The following is an 18,358-nucleotide window of genomic DNA, read 5'->3' as shown; positions in this document are numbered from 1 at the left end:
GCAGGGGAGGGAGACCTGGAAGTACTAGAAGAAGAGGAAGACCTCTCCCTGTGATGACGCTTTCTGGAATGTTTCCCCATCGCCAACAACACACCAACCACCGCCAAAACACAAGGAAATAACAACCGCTATGCGGTACTCACCCCCTCAGCTCGTTTTAACGAGCCACCTCCAGCCGGGAACCTCGAGGCGCCTGACTTCCGTCCTCAAAGCCCTAAACCGGAAGTCAGGCAAGACGAAAACCCGGAAGAGGAAGGAGCCACAACCAATCGGAGCAGCTCGGCCGCGCCCCCTAGCAAGCCCGGCAGGCCAGGAGGGGCGGCCATCGGGCAAGGAGAAAGCCAACGCGGTATTACACCGCCGCGAGGCCCAGAGACATGAAGAAGCCCGCGCCACTCCCCCCAAGCCCGGCAGGGGGGGAGAGGACATCCACGGAGGTCCGCCGGAACCTGGAATGAGAACCAGCAGCCCCCAAGTAAGTCCAGAAGAAGGCAGGAGCGTCCAGCTCCTGCCGCGTCCACACTGTCAGTAAGACAGAAAAAAGAACAGGAGGAATGCTGGGACGGTACTCCTTAAGTACTCCCAGTGGGAGGGGGAGGGGTAGGTCCAGCATTCCTTCGTTCTTTTGTCTGTCATTGAGATAGTAAATCTCATTTGTCACTGACGGTGTCGAGGACGGAGGGACCTGGGGGTAATGACCGGATGTTAAGCTAACACCACGGCTCGAACCTGGGTCCCCACCTCCAAAATTGGCAACTCTGGCCGATAGGCCACATGCTCTCACCTGACTTGAGGCTGAGCTCTGCAATTCCTTTCACAATGTCCTTCGAGCCGTATTGAACCGGCGACCTAGGGATATCAGCTTACTCACTACAGTCCTCCACTCAACCAACTGAGCTATCGTGGGCTCGCCCCACCCTATTGCCTCTTAGTGCCCGCGAAAGGGCTTTCGCCGCCGACCCAAACTGTTACCCGCCTTCACGGACCTAAGCCGCCCCACAGGAAAACACCTTATTAATTTGGGCGCGACCCCCCTTCCCTTAATGGGATATAGGGACCTGGTCACGGCGCAGCCTCAGAACGTCCGCCCCCCCCCCTCCGGAAGCCAAGCAGCCTAATCCAGGGCCGCCCCGCCATGATGCACCAGCAGGGGTGACTAGGCATGAGGGGGGGGATGAAGGCACTCACCAAAGTTTTGACAGAAGTGGGATGGAAACCTCGCCTCCAGGAGAGACCAGAAACCCACGAGGCGCTGAGGCCGCGCACGAACCCGACGAGAAGCGCGGCGTGAAGGGCAGCAGGAGGGTCCACGGGCTGGACACACGACCACGACGTGACCGACCAGACGGCGTGTCCGGCGCAAAGAGGACGCCAAGATGGCCGGGGGAGGCATAAATACTTCCCCCTCCTCTTTGTGCCAGAAGTGACGTAGCTGGTCAGGGGACTCCTCCTATAGTCCCCCGTCTTAGTGGGGGTGGGGGAGTGCCAAATGCGACTAAGGGTGGCCGCCCGCTTAGGATGGCCCCCTGCGGGGGACGCGGGCAACCGCACATTGCGGTAAGTTTCTTGATCGAGGAATGCCGTTATCCCGTTTCTTTTGAATAATTGGTCCGCTAATACCTAAGTATTAATTTCTTTGATGCGGTTGACATCCACTTGGTTTTAAGGGGGCTTATCATGTGGAGGGGCTTCTCCCCCCCAGCTTTTATTACTATCTGAGTTGCGCATCAATGGCCGCGCAGGCGCCATATAATACCATAATAGTGAGGGGAAATTAGACTTAACTTTTGGATTCAGTGATGCATTTTCAGTTAATTATGGTAGTTAGTTTATCGCTCAGCCGTAGTCTCTTATATATGACGCTGAGATCACCTTTTCTCATCAGTATTTATTGGTTGCGATTAGTCTATTTGACGGTAATAGATGTAAAGGAAAGGAAATGTAGGAATGCTGGTCTCCTTTGGGGGTGGTCATCAACTACATCCGTCAGAAGAGTGGTATATTGATAACGAAGACGTCTGTGTTAGAAATCTCATAGTGAGCCTTTGCGTTTTTGTCTTTTCAGATTGCTTTAGGTTTGGCTTTAATTGGTTCTTATAAGAGATACTTCATGTTGATGCTGATATTGGATAATCTCTAGGGAAGGGCTTTACAAATGCGGGTCTGGGTTTACATGGAATCTTCCCAAATTCCGTTATGCCTTTACCTGTTTTATTTTGCTAGCTTAATCCTCGTAAGATTAGGAGGTTATTGACTCAATGTTTTAATACGAGATGAGTACTGGCTCATTATCTGATATAACATGTACCATCTGTCCACTGATGGATAATACAGTGTGGTTATACTTCAGATTGGGATGGAGGAACAGGTTTTATACTTTGAAGTGGGCAATTTAAAGAGCTATATTATCAACTCTGTCTAAGCAATAATATCTTACTCCGATCGAATACATAGAGTACTTCTATTAGATCCGAATGATTTATTTATAGATGTTGTCACTATAAGACACGTCTCTTTATTTTAGAGAATCTGGACGGAATTTCTTTACAATAAAAGTACCTTTCTCCTCTTTTGGCATGCTTGGTATTCGTGACTGCGGCTTGCACGTGGTAATGGATTGCTGGAAATGACTTGACTGATATGAGCTCTAGAAACGAAAATACAAAGTAAGTTGCTAATAAGTGGATACACATATGTGGCAGCCCTCCTGCTCCTTCCATTTTTATCAGCTCTACCTAAACTACAAAAGACCTTAGTGATGTTTTCTGTTGTTATTTACATTATAGATCTTGCTGGATAGGATAATTCTCCCTATACAAAATTAATTACGACTTCCCAGCACAACAAAACTTCGTTTCCCATCATCTATTAGCGGTGGGTATCGACTTACTCTTGCTTCTTTCTCATGTTTTTTTCTTATGCCCTTATATCTTCCCGAATCTCAAAATATTATTATTTCTTGTCCTTTGTCCTCCCTTTGACTCTTAGTTCCTCCCCTTTTTTACCCACAATATTTATATAAATATAGATATTAGTTGAGGAATATTGCCCTTCTAAGTTAGTGTGCTTTTTAGCTTCATTTTTTCTGCAGCCCCAATAGATTAATATAATTCTGATATTTAATATATTTCTTATTATGATATAAAATTTCAGTTTGACTAATAAATTATGAGTGAAAACAATAGTAACAGAATGTACAATGTAGTCAATTACTTAATCACTTTGCACTTTGTGGTTTGTAATTTTTATGTCAATGTAAATAGGTATCTTTGTTTGTAATATGTTTGAGGGCTCTGTAATGGCCTATTGACCTATGTATACTACTGCTCTGTCTTTGTGGTGTATAGTGTATTTATACATGTATGTCTATTTGTTTGTAATCAACAGCCCTGAAGAAGTCCTGTATCAGGACGAAACGCGTCAGCTGTTCTGTTTGTTGTGTCACAAGAAATGAACTCGGTTTGTCCTGCGTAAAATGAAAATGGAATATAAGAAAAAACTTTGAAGAATTCACATTGTTGGAGATGAACTTTATGATTATGAACATTAACTTTCTCGTGTGGTGCACATGTGCTTTGATATCACATATCTAGATTCCCGAAGGAATAGGCACTGTGACAGTGGGTGCTATTCAGTGTGCACGCAAATTTCCACTAAAACTTAAAGGGTTAGGACTGAAAGAGTGATAATAGGTTAGGGGCTGGGCATTAGAAGGTTCCACTGGTCTCATTTTTTTTTACAATAAGTTGTGTTTGTCTCTGTTATTTGCCTGGGACTGCTGGGCAGCTAACATTAAGGCATTAGCGTCGCTCACAGCGGTATGTTTTTATTGTATAAGTGACAGTTGTGTGCACACGCCGCCGCCCGCATCCTTCAAAGTCACCCGCCGCCCGCCCGCCAGATTAGGAGTTTTCTCCTGGTCTGGCGGGCGGACCTTTGGCATTCCCACAGCAGTACCTTTGAAAAAGATGGGAATGCCAAAGCAAGTTCCTGCACGGCATGGACTGTTTAGTCCATGTTGTGCAGGAATTGGGCGTGCATGCATACAGGGGGCCCACCATTTGCCCCCCGCATGCATCCCAGAATACAGGGGCAACAGGGTGCCCTGTAGGGACCCCTTTGTTTCACCACCACCAGCCTTTTCATGACGAGCTCAACGCTGAAAGTGGGGAAACTCAGAATATGCTTGGCGGTGCTGCAGCGGCACTGCCAAGCATATTGCTGCCCCAGACAGCTGCACCACGGCCAGGTAATGTTGTTCCCTTGCTGTTGCGGTGGTCCCAAAACGGTTCGACTGCCTTACTTGTAATACGGCGGTCGGACCACTGGTGCGGCTGTCCCCCACCGCCACTGCACCTCAACCACGGGTTCGTCAATCTGATGGACCACGGAGCTCATAATCAGGCCCTTAGTATCCCTGTGTAGCATTTGAGTCCTTAGAGTAGCAAAGGAGCGCAATCCAAGCCCTGCTCAGGGGAGATGGCAGGGGCTAGCAACCCAATTCACTGGAATAAACAACAACATTCAATAAATTATTGTCCAGTCAGTGTTTTTTCTTTACACTCTACAGGCCACATAGGGCACTCAAAGAACCAACCAGAGGGGTCCCCGCACATCTGGACCTGTAGCTACTGTACAAGTATATTCAATCACATTATGACTATACTTACTGAGTTGCATTGACTGCCCATTTCAGCAAGAATCAAATTCAAGATATGTTGCTTTATAGGCCTCTGCAAAATTTTAATCATGCATAATTAGCATAATTTTTAAAAGTTTGCTTTATTGTTATGCAAAATTCCTGAAATTATGCTATTATGCCACAGCTTCTGGTAAAATTATAGTCTAGGAGCACGAGAACAAAACAACCAGCCAGAACATGAGTGGCTGTACTTACTGTAATTGTGTTTTTCACACTATTTTTAACCTGAAATGCGTCTGTCCTCTTTTCTAAAACTGACAAAAAAATGCTTTTTGTACTAAAATACAGTGCTGACAGTTTTGCATTTTTTGTAATTACGAGTAATTTCATGTAAATTTAGCATTTTCTGGTTGCCTTGCTCTAGATGTTCGGCGGTCTAAGAGGACTAATAAGTCATCATTCTTTTTTCCTTGAAACCTTCAAGTCTATAACCTCTCTTGCTCAAAGGTAGTCGTTCTCTGGTGTGGTCCTTGTAACCTGGAACTCTCACTCCATACCTCCGGAATCTGACACCAATCACTATCTTCTAGAAACAACTGAAGGCTCACCTCCTTAGGCAGTGCTTTCTCTAACTGTATTGAACAAATCTGATGAATTCCGTCTTTAATGTTTAATACATTTGTTAATGAATATGACGATCTTCCTCCTCCCTCATCTCCATGTACCATGTTATTTTAGAATGTTTCTCTGTAAACATCCCTAATACTGATGACGTCCAGGTGTGCTATATAAATGTTTTTTTTAAACCTCTTATTACAATGCAACAACCATGTTTCCTCTTTACAAAAACGAAAGTGCAGGACAGACACAAAATTAACAGTAAGAGGAAACAACAGCATATTTGAATTTCTCTGGACTGAACATTGTATGATTGCACTTTTTATACTATTCTGTGAATTAGGCTTGACAACATTAATATCCAGATTACCAGTAGCGGCCGACATGGCTGGGTGGTGGGGGGAAAAGTGCCATGGGGGGTTCGCATGTGGAGGGGTCATAATAAAAAATAAAAACAAATCTTTAGAAACTTCCCTTGCCGCCAGGTGCCGCTTCTTCACTGCTCCTGCTCTCCTGTCTCCAACAGGAGCAGGCAGCCAGGCTCCCTCAACTAAGCCAATCACAATGCTGCATGCAGCGTTGTGATTGGTCTGGAGTGCCGTGACATTGCGCTCAGCCAGGGGCTCGAGGGGTGTGCATGTTCGCCATGCAGGCTGCAATGCATCCTGCAAGGAGAAGGGCAAAGTGCGCATGACTGGTTTGGGCAGCCCAAGAGGGCCGACCAAACAGTCTTTGCGCACTCAAGAGTGGGCAAACCAGTTCTCCCCTTCCCTGCTTGGAGAGCAGATCAGCTCCGCCCACCCACCCGCAAGCTAACAGAAAATTGTAATAACTACAAGTTATTGTCATTTTATGTTTTGGCTTCTCGCACTGCAAGAAAGCAGTGAGGCGACGCACCCCGCCAAAGCGAAGGAGACACCCCTGCAGATTACATGAAGTGCTTATAAGCCAGAGCCCAAACACTGTTCCAAAACAATGCCAGATAATCATTTTACATACTTACCTTCTTTTTTGATAACCAATTTGCATTATTTTCCAACAAAGGCACGTACTATAAGGAAAGGAGGAAAAAGAAAGAACCAAGCGCCATGCTGCCATTGCTTCCACAGTCATAATTCCTCCCCAATACACACTAAGGATACATAAATATGTCTCTGTGAAAACCTATAGGCCATAGGATTCCATCCATATCCCCCATATACGCTCTTGTAAGCGAGGACAGCCTTGTGGCACTTACATGCATTTTTCCAGTGTAGCACACAGGCCCATTCCCTCCTCCACTCATACAATGTTGGCGGACCCTTTCCAGTTTCAGGCAATGCCCTTTTCACCACCACCGTGGCCAGCCAATGACTTATTGTCCCATTCCCCCCAGTGTTGCCAAGGCCATCCGGTATACCTAGTAAGGCCTCCCTGGGTGTCAGCGTGAGTGTGTATCCTAAAACCTGTGAAAGTGTAGAGGCTACATGTTCCCAGTGGAGGGCGGGACCTTGTCATGCGGCAAGACTGCATTTGGGCAAGGGCTTCAGAAACAGGCCAGAGTGCATTGCTTCCCCACCTGCCATAACCTCCGCGGGTTATGTATGTACAGTGAAAGTAATGCATCTGGATCAACCTGTGTCAGGAAGCTATTGCGATCTCGCGGGGAGCCATGCGGACAAATTGCCGGACCCCAGACCTCATCATCCAGACCACTGATCCAGGCTTCCCACTTACTTCTCAGGGGTGAGGACATCAGGGGCATTGTTAATCAATGTGGAGTAGATGCAGGAAATCCCCCCCCAGTTTTCCCAGTAGTAGTGAAGCCTCCAACAAGCTGTGTTCCATAAGTGAGGTCAGGCGACCCCTATACATGTAGAGAACATTCCTAAGTTGTAAATATTTGTGAAATTGTGTCTTGGTGGGGCAAAATGTTCCTTCTTTATTGAAGTAATTTCTTGTAGCACAAAAAATTGGATATTACACAATCTTCCACTTGTTCATGATATTAATATTATAGCCTGCTGCTGTGGCTGTGTTGGTGGTTAAAAGTACTCTTCCCAACTTACAGGCTCAAGATGCAAACGAGGGCCCACAACAAAGAAGAAGGTACTTATCGACTAATACAGATCGAAGCCAAAGCAGAAGGCTATAATCCCATCAGAACGTTCCACCTATTGATGGTAAGATACTAACTATATAAGTTAGACAAATAGAATCAAAAAGATAAACATGGAAACATGAAGCTGACTATTGGCCCTCTGCTGCTCTGGGGTATGGCCTGAAGTGAGTGTGCAAAGGGAAACAACCTTTACAACGCAGTCATTACACGCGATACCTTCACAACGCGGTTGTTACAACGACCGCGTTGTTAGTACGTTATGCATTTACATCGCAAATCTTTACAACGACTTCCACTAGGGGGTGCTGAGGTATTGGAAGTTAATTCCAACATCTTCCCTACTGTTGCACAAACTGGAGGAGGAATAGTTAATAATACTATTCCTAAGTCCAGTGCACCCCCTAGTAGAAGTCGTTGTAAAGACTGTAAATGCATCGCTTACTATCAACGCGGTAGTTGTAATGACCGCGTTGTAATAGCATGCGATGTAATACATCACATAGTAAAGTGCTATATTCGTGTGCAACACTTCAGTGTTGGAATTTATCCTTGTAGCCTGGGCAGCAAGGCACACCAGCCTTTTAGTGTGTTCCAACTCCAGTGTTATTGGCGTGGAAAAATACAGTGACAGTTTAATGGCCAGTATAGCCTCCTGTGAGTGCTAGAATGTTATTAAACCACTCCACCCAATGATAGCAGAATATTATACAATCTTTGTAAAAAACCATGTCGCATTCTTTGGTTAGTGGCTCTTGCTATCATGCACGCACCTGGCAGCAACAGCAATCATCAATATTGGCATCCGTGGATGGGGTTATGGTGAAGTCTCCACAGCCCCTGCCTCTTCCTCTACTCTTAAAAGTGCTTTGCTGCTGCAAATGGGCAGGGCAGATGGAGGGCTTAGGGTCACAACTGTTCTCTTTCTCTTCTTTTGTGATTTCCACAGTCACTGCTCTGTTTGAGCTTTGGCTTCCTAGATTTTGATCCAGTTGTAAAATCACTGGTGTGTGGACCCCCGGGGGCAAAAAAAGATGAAGGTTCTGCCATTATTTCCTGCTTGTCCCCGTGGAACTTCCCTCTTGAGACTAGACAGTGCAGGTGGACCTGAGACAGGATGGTCCACAGACTGCTTGAAATAGTTCTAGTGGAGCAATTGGTACTGGTCCTGCCTTGTGGACCTGGATGCTCACTTACAATTGCAGGAAATGGGTTAGAGTCTGAGGAACTAGACCTGTAGATTGAGGTGCTCTTTTCAAGGAGGTGGAACTACCAGAACGTGTGGTAGAAACTAATGCTTGGCGAAAAGCTTCCACTGTAGGATACAGGCATCCTCCAAAGAAGAGGAGGTGATATCGACAGGTTCAACTTTGCTGTTTTTCCTGCACAGAGCTTAATGGTGTGCAGCTTGAAGCTACAAATGGAGATGGTTAAATCATTGATAGTGTCTGATGAGACCTCCACGAAGACAGATACAATCTTCAGATATACCTACTGGACATGATTTTCCTCTTGAAACATTTCTAAGTTCCAAGGTGAAACCTTTCAGCAGGTCTGACCATAAACTTTAATCAGACCGTGCTTTATCATGGGTCACCTGCAGGTGGTATCTGGATCTTAGCCACCCACATAGAAGACATTTTTATATTTTTTTGCATTTACCACAGAAAAACATTTTCTACTGCCTTTCTAGGGGACGATTTTAGTTTTCTGTAGTTAATTATCTCTATGTATTGTCTTATAAAATAACTTTTTTAGGACCCTTACATTTTTTCTAACTATATTGTCGTTCAGCAATTTAATGCAGGTGGATTTTCAGTGAAAAGAAAATGAGAGTTCTTACATCTTAAGACAATCTTTAAAGGGTGAACGAAGAACTCCTCCTAGAAACAAGTGTGCTATATCCTAAGTGACAATCGTGCTAACTTTCCTTGATGCCGCAATGGGCATATATAAAGTTTCCATAATGCTCAAATAACCACTCATCTGAGATCTTCTCTATGACACATAGGTGACACCTTAGTCATATTTTTGTGAGCAGGTGTGGTTTCTCATCACTACACCTATGGGCTCACGTGTTACCACGTCTGTCCACTTGTGCAAAATTGCGAAGCCAACGCAATGCTCGGATAACGTGTTATCATTTCTACAGTGTCACATGCATGGTCCCCTTCATGATCTTATGGATGTACATAACTTCTCCCGGTACTCTTGAGGACACATGTAAACTCTTATTGCTGCCATAGTGACGCCAGAAACCCACAGAATCCCACTGTGAGGACAAGTGAACTCCTCTTCCTGCTGCCATGGACACAAGTGATGGGTTAATTTTCTGGAAGCGTCACCGGCGCCCTGATCCGCCTTGAGCATGCTGGCCCGGGCTGGACCTTCCAGCGCCCCTGGAGCAGTCAGTGATGAGGGGAACACGCTAATGAAACGTTCTGTGAAAGATACTTTCAGTCACTGGAAAAAGCATAGCTGGAAGTGTGCAGGATATAAATACATTGCATTATTTGTTCCCAGGGTAGGCACTGCCCACTATGAAGCAGCCCCCACCTACATTATTCTCACGGTCTGTGGCATAGTTTAGATCTAACCCGTTGCACGTAGATACCCGTAAGGGGTGGAGGTGTTCTAGTCTAGAGCTGAGCGGGTCCAGCCTGAGCCCCAGTAGTGCGTATGGCTGAGGCACAGGGCCTGGAGATGGCGCCCCTGCCTGTGGCACGGACAGGGGAAAGTTCATATCAGAAGACCAGAAAGGACGCAGAGTGCAGAGTTCAGACCTGTGCAGAGCTGCAAGACAAGTCTACAGACCAGCAATGATTTACGGATTGGATTATTGTAATCCGCTGTGCTCTGGTGTCGTTTTGCATTAATCTGTCCATGATCTCCTGGTGCCTCTGAAAGCCCTGCTGCTGTGATGGACCCCGGTGATGGGGGCAGGGTGAGGCTGTCTCCTGTTTTGCCAAACATGTGCCTGGAGGAGTGTGCACTGGAGTGATGCACCATGGCCTAGATAGTTGAGGGTTTTCATTGGCTGGCAAAGGTACTTGAGGTCTGCATATTGACTGTGCCTCTGGTTGGGCTGTCTTTAAGGTCAGCCTTGTTATGGTCTTAGCAGATATGTGAAAAAACGCCTGTTCTTGGTACCGGAGAGTCAAGGCACTGTTACTTCATTACTGTGTGTGCTGCCAACCTGTTGATCTGCGATGTTCAGACTTTACAAGTAATTCATGGGCTGTGGCATCCACTGAAAAACAGCGCTTTGGCCTAAACTCTTTTGCCAAAGCGTACTGCCCCCTATTGTCAGTGCGTCAGTCACCATACTTGGGGATTGGTCTCAGCTGAAGCCATTATAGTGATATCTGCATTCACATGTGTTCTGCATGCAGCTATATTTTACTTTTACAGTTTGTTCCTCAGCATCAATCGTGATGTCTTTGGTTTGGCCTGCCAAGGTGTAACAGAGTTATGGAAGTTCTTGTTTTTTCATTTTTTCTTCAGGAAATTGGTGCTGATGAGACAACACATTACATTATATGTAATATCATTAATAACAATCCAGTGCCTTCACTGACCAAGTTGAACTTGTCACCACCTGTGGCATCACAAGTGACTTCAACAGCAGCGGCTGCTGCTAGACCCCGCAGGTGGGGCTGAAAATATATATTTTTTAAAACCCACTTACCTGAAAACGGCCAGCCGCCACCTCTCCTCCGTCCTCTTCTTCCTGTCTCTGGTCGAGCAGCAGGAAGCACCCGGGCACACAGTCTCCCCTGAGCCAATCACAATGCAGTAATGCAGCATTGTGATTGGTCTGAGCGACGTGGATCGGGGCTCAGGCAGAGAATGGGAGGCTGGGCATGTTCCTCACTAGGCTGTGCACTACAGCCTAGTGGGAAAGATGCAAAGTGTGCATGACTGCTCTTTATTATCATTTTAGTTTCCCAATTGAGTCAGGGGCTCTTGGTGGGGTGGGGATGGCAGAGCGGGGGTGGGGGGAGCGCACATGACTGTTTGGCTGGCCCAAGAGGGCAGTTATGTGCACTCCCCCCCCCCCCCTGCTCTGCCAACCCCGCCCCACCCAGGAGCCCCTGACTCAATTGGAAAACTAAAATGATAATAAAGATACGTTATTATCATTTTTTTCCCTTTTTGAGCAGTGGGGCGACGCTCCTCCACCTTAGCAGAGGAGCCTGAACAATCAATGACATCAATCCTCTCATCTCACATGGCATCACGAATGGATGGAATGGACAGCACACTTTTACTTACAATGTCTTAAGTGGTCGGGGTGCATGGTGCAGAAAACCATCAGTCAAGGTCACTCACACAATAAGTCATTATCAGTAACATCACTGATGACTGATTTGATTAATTATGGCACCACAAATGACTTCCTACATGACGTCACTAGAAACACCGTACATGGCAGAAACTAAACATTTTAACATAAGGTGACGCCCGAGAGAACTTGCCGCTTGGTTGGGGGACTCCAACTCCCAGTGACGCTCGCGCCAGGAGGCGCTCACCAGCCGCGTCGCCACCGCTGCGCTGGGGGCGCTTAAAGCCACCCCTGGGTCCCCGCAGCACAGGACGAGCGAGGGCGGGCCCGTCTGTGCCCGTCAGCGGTAGGAAGAGCCGGGGCAGGGCCTGGTCTCTTGGCTCTTGGTTCTTGGATATCTGCACGCCCCCACTAACGGTCTGCCCCTCCCGCTCAAGTAAGCACATTTTGTTTGCAATCCAAATCTTATTGGAAAGGCGGCTAATCCAAAATCTCGAGGGGGGAAGGTGGCCAAGCCCAAAACTCTGACTAACTCTACACTTGATTGTTCTCTTCTTCGGGCCGCAAAGGCCATTGATATGGAGATCCAAGTTGCGGAGCGCCGGTTATCCACCTGTTGTTGCTGTTGCACAGGCAGCCTAAATTAATGACACTAGTCAAAACAATCGTGTATCTACTAGAGGTCTAGCAGTTTCATCACCTGTCCCGCTGCATTGTACAATACCTCCAGCCTCACCAGCACGCGATACCGTAGGCAAAAGGAAAAGAAAGGTCAAACACTGGGAGCCCACACGGTGTACACAGACCAGACCCAGGAAAAAACCTCTGCCCCAAGCCCAGTAGCCCATGCTGAACCACTACAAAGTTCGCTCACCTTGACTGGTCCCAACTTAACTTTGCCGTCCCACTCAGAGGACAAATCTCCGCAAATCACCGTGGCACTCACATCCCTTATAGAAGAAACAATTGCCAAGAACTTCTTATCTATTTTAGCAAGACTTGACAAATTAGAGTCAACAATGGAACTAATGCATTCTTTGCTTATTGATTTGACATCAGGGGGTGGGGCTAAAAGGAAAGTTTTGGATAGGGGTCCTGATCATAGACTGGGTACCAATCTTGAAGAGGGGTCCTCAGTAATGCGTGACGATTTATTATCCTGTGCTGCTGATAGTGTTCACCCCATAAATGTTACTAATGCAGTGTCACAAAAGAACCCAGGGCCCCCGAACACCAGACTTCAGGGCAAAGCACGCTCATCCCCTAGCAAGACCAGGCCTAGCCCCTTATCCATAATCACTAATGGGATCCGGGTAGTCCCCAATCAACAAACGACCCCAACACTGCCACGCAAAAATGAATTAGTTAATTGAGATGATAAGGCGACCCTCCACCTTCCACCTGAGTGTTGCCCTTATGTGGCAATTCTCATTAATGTTCCCCCACTGCAAGAAAACCAAAATAAATCGCAGACCCAGTTGAAGAACAAAGTATGTCACTGGCTACTACAGAACACAAGTTTCTCAAACAAAAACTTTCATGACATTTTGTTCCTAAGGCGGGTAAGCTGGGTTGGACCACTAAGCAAATCCTTTACAGGAGATTGCATTGTGATTAACTGCAGCTCCCCAATCTTAGCTAGTCGGCTGCTTTGTAGGGGGCCACACCTAATAAATCAGAGGCTGGGCCAAGGGATCGATATTCTACCGCTTGGGTTCTTCTATAGGCATCTTGAATGCAGAGGGGGGAACTCATTGGCTACTGGGCTACCTTGTAAGATGCACTCTATGCACCTGGAGGTCACCCCTCAGGAAACAAGAAATAGATACTAAATATTGAGTGGTTTAGATTCCCAAGACTGACTACCTGTAGTTCCCTCTCACCCCAACAAGCACCCCTGACGAACCACCCACATTACAGTCAGATGAAACCCCTGTGATTTATAATAACAATATTGTCCCTAGCAACCAAGTAATTATGAATTGTCACCACCATCAACAAATAGAGCCCGAGGGAGTAACTAACATCATAGGACTCACTTGGGAACCTATAATTGAACTCCAGGAACTTAAACTTCTATCCTGGAATGTTGCAGGCATAAAGTCTAAGCTAATTGACCCTGACTGGTGCAAGCTAGTGGACGAATTTCATCTATGCCTACTACAGGAAACATGGGCGGTAGGACGTGTTCATAGGGTGGGTTTCACCACATACAGCATCGAAGCAAAGCAGTCTAACGTTAGTCACCCAGCTGGTGGTCTTTTAATCTGGGTCAAAAACATACTAGCCTGCAAAATCAAGGTCTTAAACCTCGGCTCTGAGGAAATACTTGGGCTGGAATTATCCTCTCTCAAAGGGAACATCCAAGTTAGGTTATTTAACATCTACAATCGCTTCAAGAGTCCCCATATGTTATCCGGCACAATAACAACATTAACTAATTACCTTGAGATTGCCAAGGGGAATCACCAACTCATTGTTGCAGGCGACGTTAACACAACTTTTGAACCTGTAGACTATGTACAAGAACTAACAATAGACGGAGCTAAATCTAGAGGGACTGCTAAGCTCCAGATACCACCCATTAAGAAATGCACTAGGGTGGGGCATCAGGTCCTATCATTTACTATTACTCTTGGGGTTCGAGCTTGCAACGGTCGGACTGACTCCGATAGAGAAGCATGCCACACGTTTAAGAGGGGGGCAATCAAAACCAGGATTGATTACATCCTCGTCGATCTTGAACTTTGGACTAGTGTTAAAGACATGGCCATATTAATTTGGGAAGATAGCGACCACAATGCTCTGGCTCTCACGCTGTCTGGTACAGCTTTACTGTATGGCGATCCTTGGCCCAAGAGTGCCCCAGTCATCACTAATAACAATAATAAAAGAGTCAAATGCCCATGATACAGGCTGACCCAACTGCTCTTCCGAAAATATACTCTGACGTTGAGCAGACTCTTGTTGATCGGAGTACCATTGCCATCAGTACAGATGATACCATGGCTATATTCCAACAATTAACCACCACACTAAGACCATTCTTTTATAAACAATGTAATGGTCCTCAATTTAAACAGAAAACAGCTCCTTGGTTTAATAAGGCCTGCGGTAAAGCCAAGGCTGACTTAATTGTGGCGGTAAAGTTGAAACTTCTCATAGACATCAAAATTTATATATAAAAGCTGTATAAACTGGCTCAAGCCAAGGCAAAAAGGGAATAGGAGACAGAAAACTGGTGCATGCTTGTCGAGGTGTCAAAGCAAAAGAATAGCCAACTGTTCTGGCACCTTTTGTCCAAAGGGTCTCCCAATTTAAAAATAGAAACTGACTTGCATATACAGCCCCATGTGTGGGAGAAGTACTTTGAACAGTTATATGCAGGACAAGGGGATTTATCCGAACCAGGCCCGCATCGAGATTTTTAAATATAGAACTAACTGAGGAGACTGTCATTACCTTAGAGGAAACCATTCTAGCCATAAATTCATTACAGAGTGGGAAAGCCCCAGGCCTAGATAAGCTTCTGGGAGACATGTACAAGGCCGAACTTACAATATGGGTACCTTTACTCCAAGTGGTTTTTAATGCCATCATCTCTGGCGACGAAATCCTGGCGACCTGGAGGGGCGCCGAGATTATCCCTATATATAAAAAGGGAGATAAAGGGTCTCCCAGTAACTACAGGCCCATCAGCCTTATAGATGTCTTCCGAAAAATATTTTCTAAAATTATCCTATCTAGGATCCAAAATTGGATCGAGGAAAATAACATCCTGTCAGACCTACAGGCGGGATTTAGGACCTCCACAAGTACCACTCACCAAGTTTTTAGATTTCTCCTAATAATCTGGAAGGAAGTGACCATCAGTGGTGGCCACCTGTATGTGGTATTTTTGGATCTAAAAACGGCCTTCGAATCGATAGATCGCACCCAACTTTGGCTAGCCGTGAGTGAACTTGGACTCCCATCATACATACTTAATATCCTGATCCGTTTACATCACAATACAAATGCAAAGGTCAGGTGGAACTCTGATGGCAGTCTGACAAAAGACATCCGTTCGGAAAGGTGTACGCCAAGGTTGTATCCTTGCCCCAACACTATTCACCCTCTACATTAATGGTTTAATAGAAGAATTGTATAATTGTGGTGGCGACCCCCCCAAGATTAGCAGGCAGGGTAGTTCCCTGTCTGCTTTTCGCGACGAGACTTTACTCTTTGCTAGAACACCCAAAGGGATCCAAAACCTCTTCAACAAATTCGATAAAGCCTGCAGGGAGAGGGGGTTAGAAATTAACTGCTCCGAGACAAAATACATGACATTCAACCCCTACAAATCTCATAAGGGAAAACTCATGCTGGGCGCACAAACCCTGGAGCCGATCAAGTTTTTTGACTATCTGGGTGTACGTATTAGCAATAGGCTGGTTTGGACACCACAAATCGAGAAGAGCACTCTGACCCTCCAACACTCTGATTGTGCAATAGTTCGGAGGGCCAGGGTGTCTCCATACTGCCTGGTGTCGCCCATCTTGGAACTTCATAGGGCCAAAGGTCTAGGAGCAGCCCTCTATGGGGCTGGGCTATGGGGGCTGGAAAACCTAAAGGACTTAAACCTAGCTGGAAATAAATTCATCAGGGCGATCATGAACCTACCTGTGAGCACTCCCCTATTGCCGCTAAGACTTGATCTTGGCGTAAAACCCATAGACCACTTTGCTATTCTTAGGGCACTCCTGTTTTGGATTAGAATCTGGACCAGTAACACACAGGTCCCACTGAAAGAGGCCCTGGAAGAGTTGATTGCTCTGCACAAACAATCATGCCGCATTGAGTGGTTCAACAAAGTCAAGGATTGTTTTTTAAAATTAGGGCTGGGGTGTATCGGGGAGGAACCAGGGTCTATACTAAAATCGATGGTTCCCCTTCTCAAAAAAAGATTCTGGGAGTACATGGACTTGCAAAGTGTAGAAGACATTGCACATGGCACTTTAACCGCTAGTTGTTTACACTTTAAAGGAGGGTTTGGCTTCGAAACGTTCCTGGATGATATCGAACCGCCCCAGGCAAGAGCTCTGAACATTCAATTTAGATACGGAGCTCTCCCTTTAAACAATAGAAGAAGTGCCTGGGAAAATGCAGCTGTAACACCACTGTGCCCCACATGTCACACTCTATCGGAGACCCGTGATCATTTTCTCTTTTGCTGTCCCTCATACGTTGATTATAGGAAAACCTGGATAATACCAGTCTGTTGCTTACTATCGTTCACATGTCCCAGTGAAGCATTACGTATCTTTTGATCTGATACCACAAGGTGGCTCGTATTTGCAATATCGAGATTTTTGCTCTTTGCCTGGTGGAAGAGGTCAAAAATGTCTAAAACTGTTCCGAAAACACGACCGGATAATACATATCAACATAGCTCCAGGGAATGGACCCATGTATTTTTATATCTTTCTAGTTGCTGCTATAATCTGGTTTTATATAACTTTTTTATGAAATATTGTATACTAAATGTTAACTGTTTTTATGTCTATGAATTGTTTTAATTCTGCAAATGATCATATTTTTGATCGAATAAAGAATATATATATATATATCAAAGCAGGTGACCTCTGAGCCCAGAAGTCAGAATGAAAACGCACTCACTCGGAATCTGCTGCTTTTAAAGTTGCATTTAATCCATATTCACGAGCAAAACAAAGCTATGCCCAACGCGTTTCGGTTCGCAACTCGAACCTTGATCACGGGTAACAACCGGGCATGACCAGACATCATTTATTTCCATTATTGCAACTACTTCCTGTTTCCATAGTTGGAAAGCATTCTGGTCAATGTAGTGCACTCATTTTTCACATGTGCATGTTGTTAAAAATTCTTAATGAAAATTCGTGAAGAAAAGGGGGGGGGGGGGTTATTTACAAAATCATGTATAACACCCTGTCCCAAATAATAATCAATCCTTAATTTGATGACTTATAATGGTGTAGAAGCGCAAACGGAATATTTAGACAATTCTACAATGGATCAACATTGCAATCTAAACCCGCCAGTGGGTGTATATGTTAAAGATCCTGACAGTATAAAGGGGACAATTCATTCATTTGAACATTTCCATTTTGCATTGAGTTACGGTGCATAATTTAAGTTGTCCCGCTGCCAATGTTTTCATAAGGCTGATGTCAAAAGGGCTAATGAAAAAAGGCGTTAACATCCCATTCTTGCATATGTTGCCTACCGACATACAATTAATAACATCATTTATCTAATCAAGAAAATTTAAGCAGATTTCTGATTTCATCCTGCTATACAGTGCTGTATGAGAGAGAACTCGGAATCTATTTCATAAATAGTGCAAAGAAAAGGTGAATTTCAATATATCCATTTTAAAAAAAAGAGAACAAACCAGCAACACATTAGCTATGGAAAGAAGAGAAGCCAAATGTAATGCTGAAGTGGCTCAAGTATTTGAAACCATTCCAACTTCATTCCAGTCAAAAGGCAAACCTAGTGTCAATGCTCTGAACGACAATAAAGAAGCTCTCAGGTATTGGTAGAGACTGGCCAGAAAAGAAATTAATAAATGGTGGGAATTGATCACTTTAAAGAAATACGTGGAGGTAAAAGGAATTCCCAGAGGTCTACGCCTAACACTCATGCCCAGTCATCAAGACACCAGTGGAGAGTTACTGCAAGAATGGGGTGA

The 18,358-nt window shown here is 45.4% G+C and overlaps 2 long non-coding RNA genes across 3 annotated transcripts in view; one reads left to right on the top strand and one right to left on the bottom strand.

Moving 5' to 3' along the window:
• LOC146871585 (uncharacterized) overlaps positions 1 to 1,371 on the bottom strand; it is a 75,913-nt gene extending 74,542 nt beyond the window's left edge. The window contains exon 1 of one of the 2 annotated variants that reach the window (XR_014981024.1): positions 1,189 to 1,371. This is a non-coding gene — a long non-coding RNA (uncharacterized LOC146871585). The remainder of the gene's footprint in view (positions 1 to 1,188) is intronic. The other variant, XR_014981023.1, reaches the window with a different exon arrangement.
• Positions 1,372 to 1,436: 65 nt separating this feature from the next.
• Positions 1,437 to 5,469, top strand: LOC146871584 (uncharacterized). Its single transcript, XR_014981025.1, has 4 exons — positions 1,437 to 1,557; positions 2,525 to 2,666; positions 2,787 to 2,874; positions 3,388 to 5,469. It is a non-coding gene; the product is annotated as an uncharacterized LOC146871584 (long non-coding RNA).
• Positions 5,470 to 18,358: the final 12,889 nt, after the last annotated feature.

The sequence above is a fragment of the Triturus cristatus genome, chromosome 1_1 (assembly GCF_964204655.1).
Source record: "Triturus cristatus chromosome 1_1, aTriCri1.1, whole genome shotgun sequence".
Lineage (NCBI taxonomy): Eukaryota > Metazoa > Chordata > Amphibia > Caudata > Salamandridae > Triturus > Triturus cristatus.
The sequence above is the reverse complement of the archived record's forward strand: the minus strand, read 5'-3'. Positions and strand labels throughout refer to the sequence as shown.